The sequence below is a fragment of the Watersipora subatra genome, chromosome 3, assembly GCF_963576615.1.
Source record: "Watersipora subatra chromosome 3, tzWatSuba1.1, whole genome shotgun sequence".
Lineage (NCBI taxonomy): Eukaryota > Metazoa > Bryozoa > Gymnolaemata > Cheilostomatida > Watersiporidae > Watersipora > Watersipora subatra.
Genome location: NC_088710.1, coordinates 57,813,013 through 57,825,516, shown reverse-complemented (window position 1 = coordinate 57,825,516; position 12,504 = coordinate 57,813,013). Strand labels below are relative to the sequence as shown.

General features: G+C 34.8%; 1 pseudogene; it reads left to right on the top strand.

Annotated features, from left to right (window-relative positions):
* The first annotated feature begins 10,986 nt into the window (after window positions 1-10,986).
* The window catches only part of LOC137390787 (probable E3 ubiquitin-protein ligase HERC1), a 29,191-nt pseudogene continuing 27,673 nt past the window's right edge, over window positions 10,987-12,504 (top strand).

The window sequence follows — 12,504 nt, the reverse complement described above, 5'->3', positions numbered from 1 at the left end:
TACATTTAATTGATGTTGCTTTCTTAGTTGCTAGACATAGAATGAATATAACTATTAAGCTACTTCTATATAAATGCATAGACTGAATAGAAGTGGTTTTCCTACTATAGTGTTGCTACGGACTGAGTAGATAATTCCCAGCTCCACAATAAGAATATTGTACATGTATGGCGCACGTAAGCAATGGTTGTTAAGATGGATACTTATTTCCGCTAATGGGAGATAATATATGCTGTAGCAATGTATTGTAACTGCTAAGTTTCCTACCTAACAACTAATCTTTTGACATTTACGTGTGTGGGAACATCGCTAATACATGTATATGGCTATTTCAAAAACTTGATTTTCCACTATAACAAGGTGACACATCGTATATTGTATCTAGATGAGATATGTGATGAGGTAGTAAGGTCAGCTGTTTAGTTTTTGTCTAATTCTAGCTTACATTCTGCATACTCCATCCTAACATTCATTTAATGCCATTTCACCTTTTACTAACTCCTGTTTCAGCTATGCTGCAGTTGAGACATCAGTCTAATTTTCATTTGTATTTTAATGTTGCCCATTTGCTCTATGTTGTTCTAATAATTAATTGTTGTCAGTTTCACGAAGTAACAAACAAGGAACTCATGCACATTCTCAAAGACTCGAACTTCATGGGTAATGTATTAAAGTTTCGAAAATATGAAAATTTATACTTCAGTGAAATATAGCGCTAATTTTTGGAAAAAATATTGAGGATGAGATGAGCAAGACCCACTTGGGTATTATGTCTAATGTGAAATAGCTCAACCTCAACCTGGACATTCGTATGACCTACAAACAATTAAACAGACACAATATAACATATTATTAAGGATATTACACCCTTGGGCATTATGTTGCACTTATGTGGCATAAAAAACATTTCGGAAAGTAGTGATGAAAAAATAATTAATCAATAATTAAAATGTGTAAATAAAACTAATTAAACAGTATGATGAATCAGTAACTAATAAATACCAATAAATTAACAATAAATTACTTTTTGGTTGGGAAGACAGAAGCTATGGCAAAAACAATAGTGATTGGTGGCGACGCCCAAAACATATCGAGGGTCTTCAGTAAAATATTTTAATAACTTTGTGTTAATCATGACAGAAAAATTACTGCTAGTGATTATATAATTTATGTGGTTATCTCTTCACTAATGCACATTTTTATTGTCTAGGCTATGCCATCAGCCAGATAGCCACCTCAGTTGGTTCAGATGGCCTCAGTCTTGCCCTAGCAGAAAGTGGTGAGGTTTTTAGCTGGAGAGATGGAGACTGGCAAACTTGGCCATGGCAATAGCAATCAACAGTGACGTTCAAAGTATATCGAGAGTCTTCAAGGGGAGGACGCTGTACAGGTAGCTAACAGTTATACAATCCTATGTTTGTGTGTGATCTCATCATTGTTAATTTCATTTCAACTAGTGTTTAACCAGTGGCAGTGTATTGGTATAATTTATGTAGATATCACCTTAAATGTTCAAACTGCTGATTATCACAAAAGTATATTCTAGTATAAGCTAAATGTGGTTCATTAATTGATTTATGAACTTACTAATCATTTTCAGCAGTGAAAGCCCTCTGATGGGAATGCATACAAAACATTCACTTTATGGAAGTATGTATTTATGGGTGCAGACAACCCTAATAAATGGTGATTCTGTGAAACAGACACCATTTAGACATTTAGACACTTAGACACCATTTACCCATTTGACAGGGTATTGGTCTAATTTATGCAGGTATCACCTAGAGGAATATTCAAACTGGTGATTTTTACAAATAAACTAAAGTTGGCAGTTACAATCTAACATTTCCAAAATTGTAGATCTGCAATCTGGCATTAGCATACTCTAGTGTAAGCTAAATGTGGTTCATTCATTGATTTATTTATTAATAATTTTTGAAAGTAGGAACACTGATGCGAATGCGTACCAAAAGTTACAATAGATTCAGTTTATGGAAGTAGGTAATACATGGGTACAGACCACCCTGGCAATTAACTGTTCTGTAAAACAGACACCATTCTACTTTCCTATGATGTGCTATATATTTAACCTTCTTATCTTGTTATTGTCTAAAATCTAAATGGTATACTTGTTACATTACAACTAGTTATTGTTGTCTACCTGCTATATGAGCAATGAGATTATATAAACTTGAGCTAGTATAGGGTTATCATGAGGTCTGGTTATAACTATTGCAACATATTGTTGTTCATCATACATCAGTATAAAATAGATAAGAGGTTTCTAACTTCTACTGCAGGCTTCAATCACCCTTTCGCACTCTCAGCTAATGGCAATCTTGTCTGATTATTTGGCGATGGTGACTGTGGCAAACTTGGTATTGGCAGTGCCCAAACTGCCACAAAGCCAGTTTTTATTCTAAAGCTAATGGATGTAGGAATTGCCAAGGTCGCTGCTGGCACACAGTTTTCAGTTGCTCTCAGTAAAGGTGGAGTTGTCTACACTTGGGGTCAAGGTATTTTATTCTGCGCTCGTTATCAAAAACACTAGCTTTCACAGCTAACCAGGAATTGTAAAGGCTAACAATTGATATGCAACATATAAAGACTCTTCGCATCAATACCATTCGTAGTGTTTTCTATGCAGTAGACATTCCTATAATGTATACCTTCTTTAACATAAATTCCACTCAGCATAAAGAACTTATCTTAAAGGTCGACTTGCAACAAAATTTGCATTGCAGTTATTTGGTATCAAAAGGTTCACCATGTTTTACTCTGCTGTGTTGTAGGTTCAGAATATATGGAAATGTGATTACAAGCTCTTAAAGCTCAAAAACGAACATTTAATCGCAGTCATCACAAAAACCAAAGGGCGAAGATGTTCTCTTTTCTGCTCTTTTTCTTAAACGCCAGCTCTCAAAACTAACCGTGAATTGTAGAAGGTAATAATTAATATGCAACACATAACAATCTTTCAATAAAAACCCTTCGTAGCATACCCAACATATAACTGCCAATCTGGGTTTGCTTTTATTTCATCTGCCTATTCAGGCCTGCCCTTGTGGTGTTCTACACTGGGTCTACACAACTGTTACTTTGTCCAAAAAAGGTCACTACAGGAAGGAGTCATCCAGCAGTCTGGTCTGTCACACTAAAATGTGATTCTACTGAAGATTCTGTGCCTGATCCAGTACCAGGCCAGTATACAGCTCTACAAGAGATTTGTAAGCACTTCTTCCAAAGTCGTCTTCTCTTGCTTAGCAACCATTGGTCTATGGTTTACTCAAGCTGGAGGCTCTTCAATCTACAACCTAAACAGGTAAGAAGCTTTTGTCTATTTGCTAGCCCCTCAAAAAAGTATATTTAGCTAATGTTACTTTATGTCTAACTCTATATATATATATATATATATATATATATAAATCTCAAAGTTTGTCATTGTTTGTCGTCTGTTCAGATGTCTGCCTGTCCATTAATGGTTATTAAAATTTTGGAATAAAAAACTCTCTGCGTGCTGAATTTGAACTCATGGATATTGTAACCACAAGTTTCAAATCATGCCTTTGAGCCACTGAGCTATACAGTCCTCAACATTCTATATCTCTTATCATATACCGTATGCACACACTAAATGTGCACTTTTGACTATTAACTAGTATTACCTTTTGCATTTGTTATTTTTTGAAATTGTTTAAAGACTAATTTTTTGCTACCATTACCTATTTTTTGTATTTGTAAGTTTAAAATGTGCCGTTTCAATTTCAAATGTGTCGTTACACTTCTGTTTTTGATTTTTCGTAAGGTTCAGTTGATGAATCGGTAAAGGCTAATACTTTTCATGCGGACAATTGTATTATCTTGAGTAGGAATAGCCTTTACATTCTCTCTCTGTTCGGTCAGACAAAGACAGTCTGATATCTCATTTTAACATTTGTACCAGTATCGATGGGTACCAGTATGGTCGTATTCAAAGTTTTGATAGATAGCTTTTGCTGGAACACTAACCTTTTTAACACACACACGTCTATGCACAAATTATAATTATTAATTCAACATATTCAGGGTTTTTATTTTGTTTTCTCGGTTCGTATTGATTGTATCATTACCAAATCATCTTTTATTTTACTTGTAGCAAAACAGACTTTATTTAGCTATCACTTGCTAATCATTCCACATTTACATTTAAACACTTTTATAGTTGTTTTAATTTGTTTCTTATTTTATTTGATTTACACAAAACATTTTCCTCATGATGTGAAGTTTGAAAGTTACAGCTGTTTGAAAAAGTTTTGAAAGCCATTGCTATGAAAACCGAAAATAATTCAAAATGGCGTCGCGGAGTCAAACAATCAATTTTTTACTGGCTCGATTAATTATAAAGACTTGAAAATTACATTAGAAAAATACTTTGGCACTGTAACGAATGCAGAATTATCTGATGAAGAAGAACGTTTAGACAGATAACTTCCCAAGTTCTATTGGTTAATTGATGCCGAAGATGACTAAAGTAATAATTGCAAAGCTAGAGGATCAGGAAGTCATCAGAGTTAAGACTGCATTTTGAAACTTCATTCATGAAAGTGAACTTGAACTTGATAATTGAGAGGCTGACTTTCCAAACCACTCTTTTCATTGTAAATGTTCTTGTAAAGTTGGTCCAGGAGCATCTTAGCCTCTTTCCAAACCACTCTTTTCATTGTAAATGTTCTTGTAAAGTTGGTCCAGGAGCATCTGAGCCTCTTTCCAAACCACTCTTTTCATTGTAAATGTTCTTGTAAAGTTGGTCTAGGAACATGTAAGCCTCTTTCCAAACCATTCTTTTCATTGTAAATGTTCTTGTAAAGTTGTTCCAGGAGCATCTAAGCCTCTTTCCAAACCACTCTTTTCATTGTAAATGTTCTTGTAAAGTTGGTCCAGGAGCATCTGAGCCTCTTTCCAAACCACTCTTTTCATTGTAAATGTTCTTGTAAAGTTGGTCCAGGAGCATCTAAGCCTCTCTTCAAACCACTCTTTTCATTGTAAATGTTCTTGTAAAGTTGGTCTAGGAACATGTAAGCCTCTTTCCAAACCATTCTTTTCATTGTAAATGTTCTTGTAAAGTTGTTCCAGGAGCATCTAAGCCTCTTTCCAAACCACTCTTTTCATTGTAAATGTTCTTGTAAAGTTGGTCCAGGAGCATCTGAGCCTCTTTCCAAACCACTCTTTTCATTGTAAATGTTCTTGTAAAGTTGGTCCAGGAGCATCTAAGCCTCTCTTCAAACCACTCTTTTCATTGTAAATGTTCTTGTAAAGTTGGTCCAGGAGCATCTAAGCCTCTTTCCAAACCACTATTTTCATTGTAAATGTTCTTGTAAAGTTGGTCTAGGAGCATCTAAGCCTCTTTCCAAACCACTCTTTTCATGGATTTATTTCAGAATTAGCAAGTTTTATTGTACTACCTATAAAGTGATAGGTATTTTGCTTTGGTAAATATTACCATATTCGTGAGCAGTAGCCAATCCAGTTATAACAAAATTTGGTTAGCTGATATTATATGTGGACATGTAAGAGTTAAAACTTTTTTTATTTAAATATTCAGATTTAGCGTAAAATTCTGTTCTCGAAACTGCATATTTGTAGCAATAGGGTTAATTTACTGGTGATTTTAAGGTCTAAGGTGACTCTAACTGTAAATAATTACATCACTCGAAATTTCCAGGCATATTTATATCGGTTTTGTGTTTCAGCCCATTTTAAAAGATATACAGTACCATATGTAGAGTTTTTACTAAAAATCTGTTCTAACCAACATAAAGCTACATTTTTTTGCAGTGGAGTCTGTAGAATTTTCTCTGTTTAGCTGAGCAACTATCTAAATTTTTGTCTCAATCCCACTTTTTGTATCATGACCCAATTATGCAAGTATGTAATAAAAGTTGTACATTGCTGTGGTATCCGCTATGCTACCTGCAGTATATTTTTTTTCTGCTGTGCTCTGCACAGGTAATATCTTTTACGCGCTTTGAGGCTCAAGGCTCAGATATCAAGTATGTGCCTATGGTGGCCGAGGGCCAGGACATACAGATGACATTTCACAACAGGAAAGGAGTATTGGAAAGAGCTCTCTCATATGGATGACTAGCCAATTAACCGACATTGCAATAAAATAGTAGTAAATTGGTCATTGGTAATAGATTAGTAGTAATAAAATAATAATAAATTATAAAATAATAATAAATTATAAAATAATATTTGAAAGAATAATATAATAATTACTAATAATAAAATAATATAACGATGCAATGTCTTCTGACGTCAACTCTTTTTCTGCGCTGCTGAACTAGTCGATATTACCGTCCAAACAACTTTTAGGCAGAGCAAAACTTTTACACTTTGCATTTAGCACAAATGCAACGCGTAAATGCTTTGCTTGCTAAACATAACCTTTGTACCATCGTAAATGTAAACCGTTTTTATATACAGTACTTCCAAGTATCAAGAGCGCGTTAAACGAGGAGCTACTATTAGCCTGAGAAAGTTGTTATTTATTTCTATGGTGTTGCTTTCAAAGTTTTAATAAAAAAAATTAAATCTTTCGAGTTGAACAATGACAGAATTAAATGTTATTGATATAACCAAGTCATTATTAGTACTATTTTGTAGACACTTTTCTACTGATCAATTAATATTATGGGTTTGTAAAGATCAAAGATTGGCAAAGTGGCGGGCAAATGAAGGTGGCACTCAAATAGAGAGTGGCGCTCTATTTTTCAACCCTTTTTTCAGGGTGGTGGTCAAATAGAGGTGGCATTTAAATAGAGGTGGTGTTCAATTGGAGGTTTTATGGTAATTGATAGATTTTAAAGTTTTTGCATTTTTGATTATTAATACTCAATCCATCTCCCTCTCCACTCTTATGTACAAAGCTGTAATGTTTTAAGAATATACAACAAAAGTTATATATTGAAAGTTGTTTTGAGTCTAAAGTCAAACGAAAGATTGAACTTACACAATTGATATGTTAAAAAATATATGGAATGTGTGGAGAGATTGGAGTCGTTTGTTCATTTTCACGCACACCAAAATACCAAAGAGCTCTAAGCATGCTTTACTTTTTCCCTCATTTATATTTTATTTTAAATATTTTTCATGCTTGTTGCTTTCCTTTGATCTTTAACAACTGTTTAAATGGAGTTTGTGTTATCCTTTCGTATCCCGCTGATTCCTTGTTTACCTCTCAAACCTGCATCTTTGAACATTGGATACTCAACTAGGGTAGCAAGCAAGTTATGGCTTAGAAACTTTGCCAGGCCTTACTTAACTGCCATAGCATAGACATAGATGACTACACGCTTACGAGAAACTCGGATGAACCTGTAGAGTTTTAAAAAGAAAGTGTGCTGTGGTAATGCCATTTTGACAAGATATCTTGCAGTATATATATACATGTATGTACATATGAATATGTACATATGCAAATGTATATGTACATATATACACCTGAATATATGTGTATATTCAGGTGTATATATACATATGAATATGTACATATACACCTAAATATGTACATATACACCTGAATATGTACATATACATAGATGACTACACGCTTACGAGAAACTCGGATGAACCTGTAGAGTTTTAAAAAGAAAGTGTGCTGTGGTAATGCCATTTTGACAAGATATCTTGCGGTATATATATACATGTATGTACATATGAATATGTACATATGCAAATGTATATGTACATATATACACCTGAATATATGTGTATATTCAGGTGTATATATACATATGAATATGTACATATACACCTGAATATGTACATATACACCTGAATATGTACATATACACCTGGATATGTACATATACATCTGAATATGTCCATATACACCTGAATATGTACATATACACCTGAATATGTACATATACACCTGAATATGTACATATACACCTGAATATGTCCATATACACCTGAATATGTACATATACACCTGAATATGTACATATACACCTGAATATGTACATATACACCTGAATATGTACATATACACCTGAATATGTACATATACACCTGAATGTGTACATATACACCTGAATATGTCCATATACACCTGAATATGTACATATACACCTGAATATGTACATATACACCTGAATGTGTACATATACACCTGAATATGTACATATACAGGTCAATGAATAGTGTACTGAAGGTGTTTTAAAGCACAAGCTCAGCCCATTCAACCATTCAACTTGTGGCTGCCGGATTGGTAATATATATGCTCTATTTTTATAAATGTACCTTTATTTTTATTTCCCGTACTGTTACGGTGAGATCAGTTACAGAAAAATATCAGGGAAGTTTCTACCTATGGATATAAAGCAAATGAAACTATTGTAATATGTTAATGAATGTTTGTAATCTCTAATATCATTTTGCTGTAACTACAATCTTTGCAGATCTTCATTGACCTATATAGCTAATTCTCTTCCAGTTAGGCTATTTTCTGTTGTTTTTGTTTAATATTTTCCAACTCACTTCTTCCAGAACTATTCTATCTTTTGGTGTGCCAATAGTCTTGCAGTGATTCATCTTCTCAGTGATTTGCTGGTAAGTAAATAACCTTGAACTGATGTTCACAACCGTACACCGCTAACATCCAAGTCAAAGTTCGTTGTATCTGCCACGAACCAGATGAAGAAAAATTATACCATGACATTGTAGCTATCAAGTAATCCAACCTGCAGTATAGGTGATTTGACTATAAGTATAATCCAGAAGAGTCCGAGATATTAATTTCATGACTAACACTGAACTGATGGTTGAGATGAAGGCTGTGATATATGATAATAGCTTTCAGGGTCTACTCTTGGTTGCTCTCAGCCAGTTGGCGCTCATTATGAATTGATCTTCAAAACAATCATCCAATCATATTTTGATTAGCTCCTGTGGCCATCCCACTTACCTAGCTTCTTCCTTCAAGTCGAAAAACGTTTTAATTTTCACAATCTTTTTACAGATTTATCAGTCAATGGACCGTCGGTATTTGTCGAGATAGGTAGACATCATCTGGCTCTCGAGTGGCTAAAGCTGTCGATGTCCTAAATGTCCTATTCAAGTGTTACTTCTTGTGTATTTATTAAGAATATCCCAAGAGCTGATTTGAGATAATAATGTGTTTTGTAACAAATTATTTTTTGCAGTTAAATAATAGTTTGTGACAGTAGAGCGAGGAGATCAGGACTGGCTGCCCAGTTGGCCTTTGCTCGATGCCACAACCGGACCGAGTCTTATTATCACAGCACCAGACTCGGTTGTAGATGAGCCAGCTCGATACACTGAACTAGTTAACATAGGACTAGCCAGCTGGGACCGCAGCAGAGGGTGGAGCCTACAACACCAACTGGCTATATAAGGAGCCTGATAAGAAGGTCAATGCATAGATAGCGACAGTCTCCCTGCGTGTTGTTACTTGTATGTGTACAAATTAACTTCATGTATATATATATTGCACAAATATATACTCTCATTGGTGATACACTCAGTGTATTTATTCTTGTCGAGAGTAAAGAGAGCCGACAGTTTCCTTTAACCTAACCCTAGTTCAGTTCCATCATCCACTTTATATGGTAGTTAAACTCAACATTGTATTACTATTCTTTATGTGGATTCTATGTGTGTATGCTATGCTATAGCTCAATCAATGCTTTACCTTGCCATATAAAGGGCTTCTAGGTTGATGCTTCATCAGATATATTCTAAGTATATCTTTCCAGCACAGCTTCAACAAAAATCAAACATTTATGAGCAATAGTCGGCCTAGCAAGTAATCGTACTTGAGAATGTCATTTGTCAGATTAAAGCTTTTAGTACACCATACAGGTCAGTCACCCCTAGACGATATTCAAAATTTTTTGGCTGTCCTTACCACATCTTTACACTAAAATATTCGGCTATTATGGTCTACAAATAATGTAAAATAAAAGATATCCTCTCTATATAAGTTTGAATTTTTTTGAGTTTTTGAAGCACTTTAGTGCAATTTTTTATGAGTTTGTACATGTATATATTTTATTGGCCATAAGAAAAATGTGAATTTTGCATTCTAAGTATGTTCTGTCAACACATTTTTCCCTGAATATTTCATACATGTCTTTTAATCACTAATAATATGCATAAATTGAAAAAAAGACTATGTATGTAGATATCTTCATTATGAGAGAACATTTGGTTATCTCATATACAGAAATCTATAAACCCTGTATGTGTAACAAAATTGGTTCGCTTTAGGCTTTAACACTACTATCAATGTATTAATTTATAACAAATTGATGTTTGAATGAACAGTCCATTTAAGATATTTGAATTAAGTCTATCAGCATGATTTACTGGTAATGGAAATTGTTGCTGAAGTCATTGTGATGCTCTGGAATGTGAATAATTGTTGGCTTCACGAATGCTCTCCCTTCTAGTTCATTGTCTTCTGCTATCAAATCTACTGATGGTGTGATTCTGTGCTCGTCTACTGCGATTGTACACTACTGTCAACTGTACTGGTCGTGTCATTTCATACGTATCTTGTGCGATTGTACACTACTATCAACTGTACTGATCGTGTCATTTCATACGTATATCGTGCGATTGTACACTACTATCAACTGTACTGATCGTGTCATTTCATACGTATCTCTTGCGATTGTACACTACTGTCAGCTGTACTGATCGTGTCATTTTATACTTATCTCTTGCGATTGTACACTACTATCAACTGTACTGATCGTGTCATTTTATATTTATCTCGTGCGATTGTACACTACTATCAACTGTACAGATCGCGCCATTTTATACTTGTTCTGTGCGATTGTGTTGTCTGACATCAATCTTCTGCAATTGTACGCTGCCGTCAATTGTGCTTTACATTATTCCGTCGCAATAGTGTACTACTGACTGTGCATATCGTAATAGTCTACATTAACCTTGGGTGTAGAAGATTGTTACAACATGTTCAACGAAATCGATGAATCTGAGGAAATGTTCTATGGAACGTGAGTATACTCTTCCTCTGGCCTTACTAGCCTAAGTTTTGCGTGCATAAATTATAATATAAGTTAATGCTATCAACGTTGGGCAGCTTTAATCATTCAAATAACTCATCGCAATACTCAAACATGCAACATTGCCGCAAGGTGGTACTGAGAACCATGCAAAATAAAGTAATATTCATATTTTAGAAGTTCCTCAACCATCCTGGACAGCAAGGCTACAGGCTTTTTTTTAAACAAAAAAAAGTTGGCTCCAGTGAGGAAGGTTTCACCGATGAAGGTGACCACTGATAAAAGTGGCAGAAGAACCAAGGAAAGCTCATTCTTAAAAACTGTCCAAAAAAAGACCAAGTCTTTCCTATGTCAAGGTATAGTTGGCAATAGTTATAAAGGTATTTTTCACTGTTCTGCATTTAACGAATGCGCAGGACTATTAGAATATAATGTGAAGAACATTGCATCATATTCGGTTACAATTGAGAAATTTATTAAAAATCAATCAAGATTTATCTAAACATATGTGTGGCTAAGACGCTTGGCAGCCATTATTATCCTGATGAACATGATATAGACATACTCCTCATTATGTTACCGCTAGCATATCATATGTATATGTCAATGTGTGTCACTCTGTGTCTTTATTTCACAATATACGTCTGCCATCGACGAGATATAATTGTTTAAATAAAGTCATAACTCTCAGGCTTGAGATGATAAAATGAGAGCTGATGATAGTAGCAAGAATGCTGACTTATACTTATGGCTTGTCTCGCATTGTTGTAAACTGTCAGTTTTATGTATGTTACTGACAGGCCTGTATTCTCTGGTTGCAAGTTGGGGCTGCAAATGTTAGGCAACTAGTTATGAACACTTGGGGTTTAGGGGGCGGTGTTATACGATCCCTCTTCAACGGGGTACGGGGCAGCGCCCCGGAGCTCTGGACCTTTTAGGCATCAACAACCCTCAAAATATGCATAAATGCAATCAATTGTAAGCATCGAAGTCTACATAAATATATTGCTTATGGTTCATGGTAGGTAAAACTTTTTCTTTATTCAACAAGCGATATAAAACTTATGACAATACAGATTTCTGTCAAAAAACATTACTTCTTTATTGCAATAGATTTTGTTCTGTCAATATGTCCATGGTCGAAATCTTTCACAACTGATTCTGTATCTACATGTATTTCAACATCTTTATATATGTGTAATATTAGAAGATTATTTAGACAAGCCTGCCCGATAGTGCTCCTCATCTGTTTTGATTTGCTTCAATGCAGAAAAGGATCTTTCACTCACTGCATTAGTGGCAGGCAAAACTAATACAATTGTACTAGATTAGTGAGCCTTATCACTAGTTGCATCTAGCGCTCGTCATTAGTAGTTGGAAATTCCAAGTGAATGAGCTTAGACTGCAATTCTTAGTACTTAGCCGGTAAAAATTACTAAAAGGTTGGGGCGGCTCAGCCGCCCAG